Here is a 13,200-nt window from a genome sequence, read left to right as displayed (position 1 = left end):
GATTTCCTATGACCTAGAAATTTCAAAGCATCCTGGGATTTATTGAGTGTATTAATTTTTTAATCAACACAGCAATCCAGTGAGCTTCATTTTATAGAGAAGAAAGTATACTACAGAGGCAAAGTGAGTTGTCCAGGGCCACAAAGCTTGCCAATGTACGATTAAATGGCCCAACACATGTTCAATAGTTCCAGAAATGGAACTTTTTCCCCTAAACACAAAAATAGGAGCTTTATGGTTTTCAAATACAGTAGACTTTATTTTTCAGTGAGTCCTAGTTTCCCCGATCACATCCAAGCCAATAACGATCTGAAATTTTATGAAATTTCTTATAACTTCAAAATGTAGCTTTAGACGAATATATAGTTCTTCCTGGGAACTATTTTCAATGTTCAACTTAGCAACAGGCCTTCATTAATTGTTAATGGGTCCCTTGTCAGTTAAGATTGGCAGAACACCCATATTGTTATTTAATCTTTCCCAAAGATTTTTTTAAAGCACTGTTACTGTAAAAATATTTTGTGCCTTTATATATCCCAAAAGATATGTGATCCTGCATATTTTGAAACCTGAGCACTCGTATAAAATAGAAGTAGTGAGGTTCACATTCTACATCTGCAGAGTACTTATTAAGCAAATAATAAGATGAGTAGAGAGGTCTAGATTGCATTTAAATCTCTGGAGAAATGATGATGATGAGGTGTAGAATTTTAAAATAGGCTTTTGAATATAGTCTATAACTAGGCACATAGTCGACGTTCAGAAGAAATTGCTTCACTAAGCACCATTATTCTGAAGAATTGTAAGAATAGCAAGCAAAGACATTGATGACCTGAGAGGAACATGAATAACACATCATTGCTCAGATTATATTGACATCCAAGCCTGACTCCCAGGAATTTAAAGCAAATTGGGCATTCAGAGACCAGATGGGTTTCTTAAAGCCCTCTTCTATATTTTAAACATCTTGTTCAGTCTGTCTTGAAGAAAGAAAAGTAGATATTTCTTCCTGGAGAGACATCAAATTTTTTCCTTTCCCTCAATCTTATCATTTCATAGCAGTTCAATAAGGGCAACACAAGCCCAGGACTTGAAAGCTTTGTGTGGAAAGGGACTTGGGATTGTCCTCAGGGTCATTCCTATTCTCCTAGCTAAGGTTTCCACACAGGAAGCCCTAAGGGGGTTGAGATCATGATACAATTTCAGGATTACAAGGAGTCCAGGTAAGATGCTTTCTTCTAAACATGAGATCATGGCCTCCATAGTGATTGCTATGGTATTGTCCTGAGCATATATTTAAATAACCCTACTAAGCAAGCACACGAGAGACAGCATTTCGGTACTGTTTTCCCAAAGAAAAGATGAGCCAACCATGGTTATTTGCCAAATGTTCCTCTCTTTGGCTGATCATCCATGTTTTTTTTTTGAGTATGATTTCTGCCCACTGACCTACAAATCAAAAATCAAAGAGTCAAACTCTTCCTCTGACACATTTTTGATCCATGACTTCATTGGCTTAAGGTTCTGCCAGACTGAAGACTTTCAGGGACTTTGAATGACTTTGAACTTGCATCTTTATAGAAGGCATTCCCTTCTGATATGATGTCTGTGGCACAAAGAGAGCCTCAAAAGCACCTGTTTGGTTAGATTTTATTTGGAGTATGTTGTCCAAATACACATAGAGAACATTATCTTCCATATGTATGTGTGCTTTGAAACATACAACTGAATTTTAATTGTTTCCTGAACCTGTTACCTGTGGGTAACTGAACACTACTAATTATTCATGAGCTCTGCCTTAGTTTACTCTCTCTTCTTCCTACACTTTCACCTCTTCTTCCTTCTTTTCCTCCTCCCCCTCATTATTAGTAGCAATTATCAAGCCTCTTACGTTAAGATGAAGGCAGGTAGTAAGAGCTCTACTGACAGAGGAGGACATAATGGCTTGTACTGTTACATCTCACTACATCTAACCTATCTCCCGGAGATCCCTAGAATCTGAGGATTCATGGGAAAGTCTCACTTATTTAGTAACCACTATTTTGACTTTGAGTATTTCATACTCTTAGAAGATGTATATAGTCTCAAAGGCAATAAAACTGTTTTATTATTTTTAAAATATATTTTTAAGCAATACAAAACAAATAGCAAAGGCCAACCACATGTATCAAATGTAAATCATTGCCTTTCCTGCCATTAAAATTCTTAAATATGTTATTTCTAATGATTCCTGTTGCCACCAGCCTCTCATTCATAGTAGCCCCCTTTTTAGTCATCCATCTAATTATTTAACAAGAATTTTAAGAAGGGATGGTAGGGGAAAACAAAGGAGGAAGCAACAATTCTCAATAGAAAATGTATTCATTACCTTGCTCATGTAACTGTAACCCCTCTGTACAGCATTTTTACAATAAAAATGTACAAAAAAGAAGTGTCTGGCTTTCTGTTGTTCTAAATATGGAAACGGAGAAAACAAATTTAAATCTCATCAAAATATAGTACAAAAATATGGCGATTGAAATTGATTTGAGACTTCCTTTTTTGGAGGCCGCTAGAAGAAACAACAGATTTCTTTTTTAAAACCAATCACCTTTCAAAGCAAGCCATACCCGCAGTTTAGGCTGTGTGTCTCCAGCCTGTTGATATTAGGTCAGGTTCTGTGGCATTCTCAGACAGAAGAAATCATATGCTGAGTCTTTTTTCTAAGACTCTCTCTAGGATTTATTCTCTATAATGGAGCTTTTTAATGCTTTAGCAAATCACTGTTTAATACAGTCACAGAAGCCAGTGCATCTTCAAGGTGTTCTTTGGTGTAAATCTTCCGGGATCAGTCATTTTTCACTTGACAGTGCTATGCATAGCGAGATCTGATGCAAAAATCATTTTCCCAACATGCCAATTGGCAAAGGCACTAGGTGAGATTTTGTTTGAGCACACAGATTAGCCCTCTAAGGGTTAATTAGGAAGCAAGCCCCTTGCAGGGCCCGGAATTGTTTACTTCAATGGTTTTCATGCAAACTGCCATGTTTCACTTGCGTACTAATTGTGCCTGATGGACCCATTATTTTGTAATCAGAGCAGTTCCTTGGCTAGCTCTCTGGGGGTTAATTAAATGGATGAGGTAGTGCCCCGGATATTACTGGCAGACAGGACCACTGCATTTTTCACCAACTGTACTGAAGAAAGGCCTTAGTTACTATGAACAATCGGGTTTCTCGGCACCACTGGTACCTTTTGCAGTTGGAGTTTATTAGGTTACTGTACCAAGACAAGCCCAGCTGATCCGTCAATGCAGTCCTGCCTGGCCTGGCCGAGTTTCTGCTCACTGAAGACTGTGCCAGTGGATTCTGGAAAGTCAGCCTGCACATAGGCAGCCCTGTTCAACTACAGAAGATGATTCCTGCCCCGGGTTAAGTGTGTATACCTCACAGAAATATCGGTGCCTTCAACATGAAGGCACTTAAGAGCTAGGAAAGCGGCAATCTACCCTGAAACACACTATCCTAAACACAGCAAGAGACCACAATGATTGGTAAGGCCGATTAGACATTTCTCTGATGTTGTTATGCCAGGGCTGCTGGTAATGAAGGCTAACCTGTCATCGCCCGTCTACCCCCTCCCCACTTCCTCGCTCCTTTTTTCTCCTCTCTGCTGAATTTCTAGCCTGAGAAATTTACGCTAGAAACTCTTTGTGTAAAATGATCACACATTATTTTTGTCTTACATTATTATTTTTTATAACAAAACCCACTGGGATTTAATATCCAGGAGAGCATATTGTGTATTAAGGTATGAGTGAAGAGAATGATAAATTCTAGAGCTCAAATAGCTAAGCCCATCTGCATTTTGGAACATCAAGGAGAACAGCAAAGCAGGAGAGAGGGATTTTTACACCGTTTCACAATATCCTATCGTGAAGCAATTCTGCTGTATGTGTGAATGTCTGAACTATGGTCATAGGTACCTTAGGAAAATAATCTTAGAGAAGTATGACACATTCTTACCGAGTTCGTTTTTTGCACAGTCTTTAGAACAGAACTGAGATTGTTTGGGAGTAGAAAAAAAACCACGATAGAGAAAGTGCGTTATAAAATGTAAAGATCTAAATCCAATTCACACTTCTTCCACATATGCCTGATTTAGGGCAGTTGGGAGTTCTAATTTCTTTATCCTTCAAAAGAGGGTGACAACACAGACGTACTATCAGCTCACAGAATTGTTTGTACAATGTCCAGCATAGTGCCTAACATAGTATATGGCTCAAATAATGTTACGTGGCAAAACGCTGACTTGGTTTAAATGGTCTTGGTAAGGTTTTGAGTATTTATAATCATGTGTGGAGTTTGAAAACTAAAATTCCTCCATTTCTGGAACCCAAAGCATGGTTTGTTCATATGTTCTACAATTTTTGGATTGTTCAGAAGCTAGTCTGCAATTGAGATCTTTTTGCCTTGATTCTAGTCTTCCCTCCCACCAGAGCAAAGGCATTATACCCTTCAGAACCTGTGTGGAAACTTACAATGAAAGGAATACTTAGAGTACTAATAATAAATTGGTTATGTGAGATGTCCAGAATGAGGAAATCTATAGAGATGGGAAGAAGGCATGAAGTTGCAGAGGGGGATGGGGGAGAGTGGAAGGTAGGTGGAAAGGGAGTAAAGCCAAATGAGAACAACTTTTCAGAATTTAAGGACTTTAAAATATGTAGATTACATTGTATGTATTATTTTTAAAATTATATCTCAGTAATGCTATTGTTTTCTAAAACTATGTTTGCATAATAAAATTATATGTCAGGGTACCTATGATATTAGTTAGCTGTTGATGTGTAGCTCTAAATGGAAAATGCCACCTCTTAATGAAAGTTCTATGAGAAAAAAAGCAGAAAGGAAGCTGACACCTTTCCAAAAAGAAAGTATAGCAATTCTATATCAACCTACTAGTGAGGACTGCATTCCATGGAATTCAGGGAAAAAAATGATCATGGTCTATAAATCTGAGGCTATTTTCTTATCTCTCTTTTTTACTGTTATGTACCTGTAATGTTTAAATATCAGGATTTGAACAAACTTGTTCCTCTCAGAGTTCAAAGAATTAGTCCTAAAGACATTGCAATAAAGTGGTATACCCACCTTCCCCAGAACCATGCTATTTATTCCCACTTGTATCCTTATATTCCATCATTAGTGGTAACATTGCCAGGCACTGAGAAAAATACTTTAACTTTTCTCTTTGATGTGAATTCTGATTTTTTGGTTTGGGTTTGTTTTGGTTTGTTTTGTCTTGGTTTGATTTGATTTGGTTTTGAGACAGGATTTCCCTTTGTAGCATTGTCTCAACTCAAACTCACGATATAGCCCAAGATGGCCTCAAAATTATGAATCTTCCTGTCTCAGCCTCCTAAGGGATGGGATAGCATGTGTGTTTCAGCATATGCAACTTCAGTTTGGTTGGGGTGTTTTGGGGTTTCTTTGAGGAATTGCATTTTTAAAGTATATTTTAGTTGTACAGTATCACCACTTTGTCATTCTTCCCTATCCCTTCCAATTCAACCCTTCTCTTCAATTTCCCTACTTTCATAGGATATGCAATGAATATTATGACTGAATTATTTTAATTCTTATCTTAACACTAAGCTAGTTATTTTATTTTGTCCATTTTTATAGTTGTGAGAGTAGAGGTTTCGAAACAAGATTCAAATCCAGATAGTTCTTCTTGGTTGTGTTTTCACAAAGATTGAGATTAGCAGCCAAGAGATAGAAGTCTGCTCTACTGGGATCAACTTCAGAGGAGAAAGTATAGGAAGGGTGACCATTTGTGCTCCTGTGTCAATGGTGCAATGGTATCATAGTCCTTATCTTCTTTATTACTGGAAGTCTTTCTACTATAGTTCTCCTTATACCCCTAATCATCTCTTATTCATTCATTCAGAGAAACTAGTCAAAGACAGGCATGAGGTATACAGAAGATAGCCAGGAATAATGGCGAGTTTATCCTTTAGAAGGAAAGAACACATTTTTAAGATAACCATAACAAATAGTTGTACCTGTAATTACTATAGCAGGAAAAAATAAGAACGCTTTTCTACCCTATGGAGAGGAGAAGAGGAAAAATTCTCTTAAAAAATAGGATGAGTGGGGTCAAAGAAATAATCAGGGTGAAGTACTTTATATGTAAGCATGAAAATAATGCAATGAAAATGAAACCCTTTACTCTGTATAATTTATATATGCTGAAAAATTTGTTTTTGGGCTAGTCCTTGGGCTTGAACTCAGGGCCTAGGTACTTTCCCTGAGCTTTTATTTTTGGTGATTAATTGGAGATAAGGGTATCATGGATCTTCCTGTCCAATATGGCTATGAACTGCAGTCCTCAGATCTCAGCCTCTTGAGTAACTAGGACTATAGGCATGAGCTACTGGAGCCTGGCTAAAAGTGGTTTTTTTTTTTTGGGGGGGGTTGGTTTTTTATAAATGAAAATGGATTAAAGTTGGCATCTGACAGATGCTAGGGTTTGGGCTGTGGTAAGAAGAAAGAATATATCTATAATTCCTCTAGCAGAAGGAGACTGGTATTTCTACAAAAATAAGAAGAGGTCAATACAACTAATATTAACAGTTATGGCAAGTTCAAAATTAAGGTAGGTCTTCTCCCTAGTCTAAAACTCTGAGTACACCCTTACTTTCATCTTAAATTTATCTACCTTGGCTGAAGATTTGCTATAGTATTTAGTCTCCTTTCATGTGTTCGTGTCATATTTCAACTCTGTTATACTTCCTTACCTATATTGGAGAAGGTCCAAGGTCTCTGCACCTTGAGCTCACAGGGCACAGGGAATGGGAAATGGTAACCTTTCCTGGGGAAGGTAGGCACAGTGGTTATTTGTTTAAGTTCTGGAGTCAGATGACAGTGGTTCAAATCTGAGATCTATTTATCTCCTAGCTCTGTGACCTTGGCCTCTGGCTGGATCTTTTGTGTCCATTTTTCCTTTTCTACAAACTAAGGATAAACACAGTTTTTAATTTTAAGGAACTTAGGTATATAAAATACATGTAATATATGAGGAAATTGGAAGAGTACCAAGTATACAGTAAATGTTCATGAACATAATTATATCCATAGTATAATGAACGGCTCAATGTTTTCTGAAAAGAGGTTGATGATTATAATAACAATCAGTGCTGATGACACTACTAAGAAACTTTGGACACAGCTAAGAAACTTTGGAGATATTTGTGTATATTTTGATTTAAAATTCAACTGTTCACCTCAATTCCTAGGATATAGTAATGGAAGTTTTGTTGCTTTTATGGACACAAACTGAATATAAATCTTTAGTCAAATAGTCTAAGTTTTAATTTTGACTAAAATCCAGCAGATATTTATTTCTATAGCAATAGTAGCAATCATTTCAACCCTACCTTAAGTTTGTGAGATAATTTCTTTGAATTTTTAAATTTTATTTTATTTTATTGTGAAGCTGATGTACAGAAAGGTTACAGTTACATAACTAAGGTAAGGAGTACATTTTCATTAAATATATTTTTATTGTAAAGATACTATACAGAGGGTTACAGTTACATGAGTAAGGTAATGAGTCCATTTCCTATCGAGCATTGTTACCCCCTCCTTTGTTTTTCCCCTACCATCTCTTTCCTCCCCACCTCCTCAACTCCCCCTCTCACTTTCCCCCCACAAAGTTGTAAAGTTCATTTTCAACATAGTATCTTGTATATCTCATTGTTACAATGGGTCATCCTTATTTCAGCATTTTGTTATTTCCCTCCTCCTCCCCAAATTAGAAAAATATATACACAAGATGCAGGGCACCAGAATCAAATACAGTGACAAAGAAACTGACACTAAGAAAAGATTATGAAGCTTCTATAGTCACAAGTAGCAAGACACAGATGTATGATTTGAACCCATGTGCATTTAATTCAAATTCCTCCCATTCCCATCTTATTCCCCACTATTATCTTGACTTACATTACCAGCATTTGGCTCTGGAAAAGGCATTGTTGGGAAGAGTCAATGCAGTGCCTACCCATTAAAGTAACTGCTTTATACTGAAATTGTTAGTTATATAATTTTGGTGAACTCAATTGAAGGTAAAGTCAACATGACTGGATATAGGACCTTTCTAACATACTTGCTTATAATTGAATTTGTTTATTCATCTGTTATACAATTGTGTATCCTACAAAAATTGTTATTGATAAGGAATTTGGTTTCCTAAAAGTCTGTGACTGAAATCTACAAAATCTCCTAATTCTTCAATCACCTGCTCTCTGTTCATGAAGAATACCACTGGGTACTTGGCATTTACTCATTCTAACCTTGTTAGCAAGAGAAGGCAGAGTTCTATCTACCACACAAAATGTTAGTATCATTGAATATGTGCACTCTGGACTTTTTATATATATATATACACCCTTACAAGAAAAATACAGAGTCACAGCTAACTACACCTTTCTTGATAGCTCTAAGAACTGATTGACTTAAGCCTTTAGGAAATGTAGTTTTTCATAAGAACAATGCTGGACAGTGTAAAAACTTAAGGTCTTATTATTTGCTATACACATTCATGCACACATTCACACACATATACTCTGTGAAGCCTATACAAGTTGAAAGACATTAGATTATACAATAAGACTTTTCCTTGTAAGTCAGTGGTATTCAAAGGCCTCAAATAGAAGTAAGCTTTTAAATGAGATAAAATTCTGATTATGCATCTTTTAAAAAATAAAAGTGCTTTAAATTTTATATAAGAGTACAGATGAATAACCAAGGGAGAATTCCCTTCTATTTTTTTCCTGTGCAAACAACTAAAACTCAAAACTTTTGAGAAAATGTACTAAAATCTTGGACTTTCAATGAAGAGTTCAATTCAGTGTGGAAGCCATAAGCTCCCCAAAAGTAGTTCACATTTTATTGAAGTTGAGCCTCATTCTCCCCCTTGTATTAGTTATTGTGCTTTATGCAAAAAAAAAAAGACTTCCTACAAATGTCATTGTATCCAATAGAGAGGTGATACTAAGAATAGGGATGTGGAGAATGTCCATGTTGTTGACCTGAGCAACTCTTTCTATCACCTGTCCTACTCTATCAAGATATCTCTATGCCATTTAAAGTCATAGATTATAACCACTTATAGGGGAAAAGGTATGGTTATAGGTTTTCTCAATCATAAGCTCTCTGTTGATAAGGAATTAAGTCTACAAGAATGGAAGAACTTCAGCTAATTTATATATGAGAATAAATCACAAGGAAAAAGTAAAAAAAATCAGCATTTTGCCGTGAAAGTTTTCTTTAAAAATTAAAACACACTGTGGTTTCTAAAAATTCTTGATTAAATCTAACTTCCTTCTGGGAAACTATATATTGTAATTTCGGTGTTTTGTTTTAATCAGAAATCGAAGTAAATTTTGGTTAAGTCCTTTGTGAACAGCTTTCACATCTTAGAGGAAAGGAGAAGTTATTTTTATTTATACAGAATGATAATATTTGACATGCTAAAAGATGGGTATATGTAAGAGTACATCTTTGGATATTTTGGCAAATAATGGCATAAAAACCTAAGGCTTAGATTTTATATAAATACCCCAAAAATATTGAAAATTAGAAATCTATGATTATTATTGGGATATGATCACTTCTACTTATGATTTAATATTTATGAATTATATCAAAGACATTGTTTTTATCAACAACTTTACTCTGACTTACCTATGAATATGAGAAGGTACCTGTTCACCAAAAGAAAGTCAAGCTCATTTTGCTCTCTGTTTTTCTTTTTTTTTTCTTTATTTGCCAGTCCTAGAGCTTGAACTCTAGGCCTGGGTGCTGTCACTCAGCTCCTTTTGCTCACATCTAGCACTCTATCATTTGACCCACAGTGCCACTTTTAGCTATTGATTAATTTGAGATAAGAGTCTCACTGACTTCTTTCCAGGGCTGGCTTTGAACCACAATCCTCAGATCTCAGCCTCATGAGTAGTTAGGATTACATGTGTCAGCCATTGGCACCAACTTCATTGTATTTTTGAAGTAAGGAAAAGGATGAAGGAGGTGAAATTTCAAGTTTCTTAATTTAATTTTTTAAAGTATGCATTACATAACTTGAAACTTTAGCCAATAAATATAGCATAATAGTTCTCTGAAATATGCTATGTTTGTTTAAAAAAATAGATAAGAAAGTTGTGTATCTGAATGTCCATACAGAAATGTTTTAACTAAGTAGGCTTCATAAGAAGCTCTAACTTATCAACGACTACTAATCTTCCCATACTCTCCATAGCCTCTAGGTAAGATGGTTAAAAATATGTAAACAAATTAAAACAACAAGTTTCCAAGAAAAGGTAAAGTGTAAGCACAACTCCTTCTAGTTGGATTGAACTGAAAAAAGGGGATCAGAGAAGATTTTGTGTCTTCCATGCATTTACTTTTTCTATTTGGAATTCTTTTCTTGTGCCCATTACTATTCTTACTGCCTTATTATAATTGCATGACAAAGAGCCAGGGTTTGAGCCAGGCATGGTGGCTCAAGTCTGTAATCTCATCTATGTAGAAGACAGAGATCAAGGGATCTTGGTTTGAGGCCAGCCCAGGTATAAAAGGTTACAAAAATCCATTTCAATCAATTCTGGGTATGGTGGCTTATGCCTGTTATCTCGTTGATGAGGGATATACAATAACTGGGCACTTTTGTCATTCCCAGCAGTGTTGGAAGTACAAATAGAAGGACCGTATTCTGGCCTAACAGAAAGTAAGACCCTACTTTGAAAATAACCAAGACCTAAATGAGGCTAAAGGCATGAATCAAGTAGTAGAGCAACTGCTTTGCAAATATGAGTGAGCCTTAAGTTTACTCCACATTACTGCCCCACTCCTCAGGAAAAAAATGTAGCCAGTAACCCATATGACCCTGTCAGCCTGGCCATTTGATTTCTATGTTAAGTTCTTCTCTCTCCTACTAGAGATTCTTATACCACACTTAATGCACAGCACTAGACCATCATCCAATCCAATCCTAGGATTCTGTTTCTGCCCGCTGGGCTGTAATCTTTTCCCCCTCTTCAGAGACTACTGAGCTGGTGGGAGAAGGTAAGCTGAACAAGAGATAGGAGATGACCAATGTAAATATATCTATAATAAGTAGGTATTGGCCAGAGGAGGAGACAATTTCCTCCAAACTAGCAAATAAGTCGACTTTCTCTATTGTGGGTTGTTGTCTATAAAATGACCTTGGATACATCTCATGAACACTTATAGCATAAGCGAGGGAATTATCCTTTTTCAGTGTGATAGTGACAAAACTCTGCGCCTCATTTTCTTATCATTATAGTTGGTGTTAACTTACTTATCCCATTTTTTTCAAGCACATATGTTGGGCATATATTGCTAAGTGCTAGAAATAAAAAGCATGTATATAGAAGACCCTCAACGTTGGATAACTGAATATTATATTGAATATCTGGGCTATTCAGCATTTTGTGTGTTTTACAACCCTCCTTCCGCTTCATAGCTTGTATAATCAATTGTTTCCTTACTCCTTAGTACCTCTACCTTGGGTAGTTGTTGAAAATAATGATTATGATGAAACAGAAGTTAGTCTCCAATTAGACTGCAAGCAACTCATGATCAAAGAGAACAGAATCGGTTCTGACATAGTTTAAAGAATACGTGCTTTGAAACATACTGGAGTTCTGCAATACCAACCTAGTGAATCATAGTCTTGTGATGAGAACTAGACATCAGGTGGTTTTCAAACTCCTCAGGTCATCTTGACTTAGAACCCAGGCTGAGAAGCACTCCAGAAGTTGCAATTCCTGGCCACAGTGTCTGTGCTCTACACTGTATCTTAGGAAAGAATTCACAATGAGCATTATCAGTCAAGGTTTCAGAGTCTAAATTAATACTTCCCTTGAATGTTTTATTGGATTCAGCTTTTTAATCGTTTTGTTTTTTAAATTATTATTGGAGAGTGGATATACAGAGGAGTTACAGTTACATGAATCAGGTAATGCATAATGAGTACAATTCTTTTTGAACCATGTCTCCCCTTCCATCACTCTCTCCCAGGCTTTCCCTCCCATCCCCACCACGAGATAACCAGTTCACTTTCCACGTAATGTCTGGTGAGTATCACTGTTGTATTTGCTCATCCTTGTTCCACTCTCTCTTGCCCTCCCAAATACAAACAGACTACCAAAGAAGACAACATACAGAGGCCAAAGGAGGCTATGCATAGGCGTGGAGGACAAAGGCTCAATAGCTATGTACACATGATCATATAAAATTGCATTCTATGAAATGAACACCAAAAAAAAGGAAGTGAGACATTTTTAGTTGCCATTGTTGTTGCTTTTGTTTGTCAGATTTGGTTTTTATTCTTTTAACTTTTATAAAAATATAAAACAGATCAGCACCATTTACCCGATTATCTGTTAGTTCTTTTAAAATTAAATCCACAAAAGTTGCATATGTCTTTACAGTCTTCTGCTTAGCCTTCTAGTTTCTCTCATGACTCCTTCCCTTGTAGCCCAAAGTCTAGTCATACTAAACTGCCCTCAGTTTTCTGAGCTTGCCTTGCTCTCTCTAACTCTCGTGGTTCCCACTACTAGAACCAGTATCTCTCCTCTACTGTCCCATTCCTCTTTATTCCCTGGGATTCAGTATGGGATTCAGTATATTGACCATTTTCTCCTGACTCCAAGTGTAACTGGAGAACATTACACTCCCAGTATGTCTTACTTTCCCTTTCTTAGGGCTATGTTCTTCCCTACTGACTTCTCTGTCTTCCTGCCTGAGCTGTATGTTTCTAGATGACAGGAAATGCATCAGTGCTAGTTACTGTTTTATTTCCACTCTCTGGCATAGCACCAAACACACAGTAGATGCTCAATCAATGTCTTATTTTTATTATTATTGTGAAAATACTGTACAGGGGGGTTACAATTATATGAGCAAGGTAATGAGTACATTCCTTATCAAGCATTGTTGCCTCCTCCTTTGTTTCCCCTTCCTATCCTTTCCCATCTCCAGCACTTCCCCTACCCCTGCCACCACAAACCCCCTCCACCACCACCACCCCACCCTCGCCAAAGTTGTAAAGTTTGTTTTTCAACATAATGTCTTGTACATCTCATTGTTGCAATGGGTCCACCTGTATCCCTATTTAAACAATTTGTTTTTT

The 13,200-nt window shown here is 36.6% G+C and overlaps 1 protein-coding gene across 1 annotated transcript in view; it reads left to right on the top strand.

Moving 5' to 3' along the window:
* Positions 1-3,396: 3,396 nt before the first annotated feature.
* Lingo2 (leucine rich repeat and Ig domain containing 2) overlaps positions 3,397-13,200 on the top strand; it is a 121,832-nt gene continuing 112,028 nt past the window's right edge. Inside the window, exon 1 of the mRNA XM_013020799.1 lies at positions 3,397-3,532. The gene's annotated coding sequence lies outside the window, so the exon portion shown is untranslated. The remainder of the gene's footprint in view (positions 3,533-13,200) is intronic.

The sequence above is a fragment of the Dipodomys ordii genome, unplaced genomic scaffold (assembly GCF_000151885.1).
Source record: "Dipodomys ordii isolate 6190 unplaced genomic scaffold, Dord_2.0 Scaffold53, whole genome shotgun sequence".
NCBI classification, from domain to species: Eukaryota; Metazoa; Chordata; class Mammalia; order Rodentia; family Heteromyidae; genus Dipodomys; species Dipodomys ordii.
Note: the sequence above shows the minus strand (reverse complement) of the source record. Positions and strands in the feature narration are given on the sequence as shown.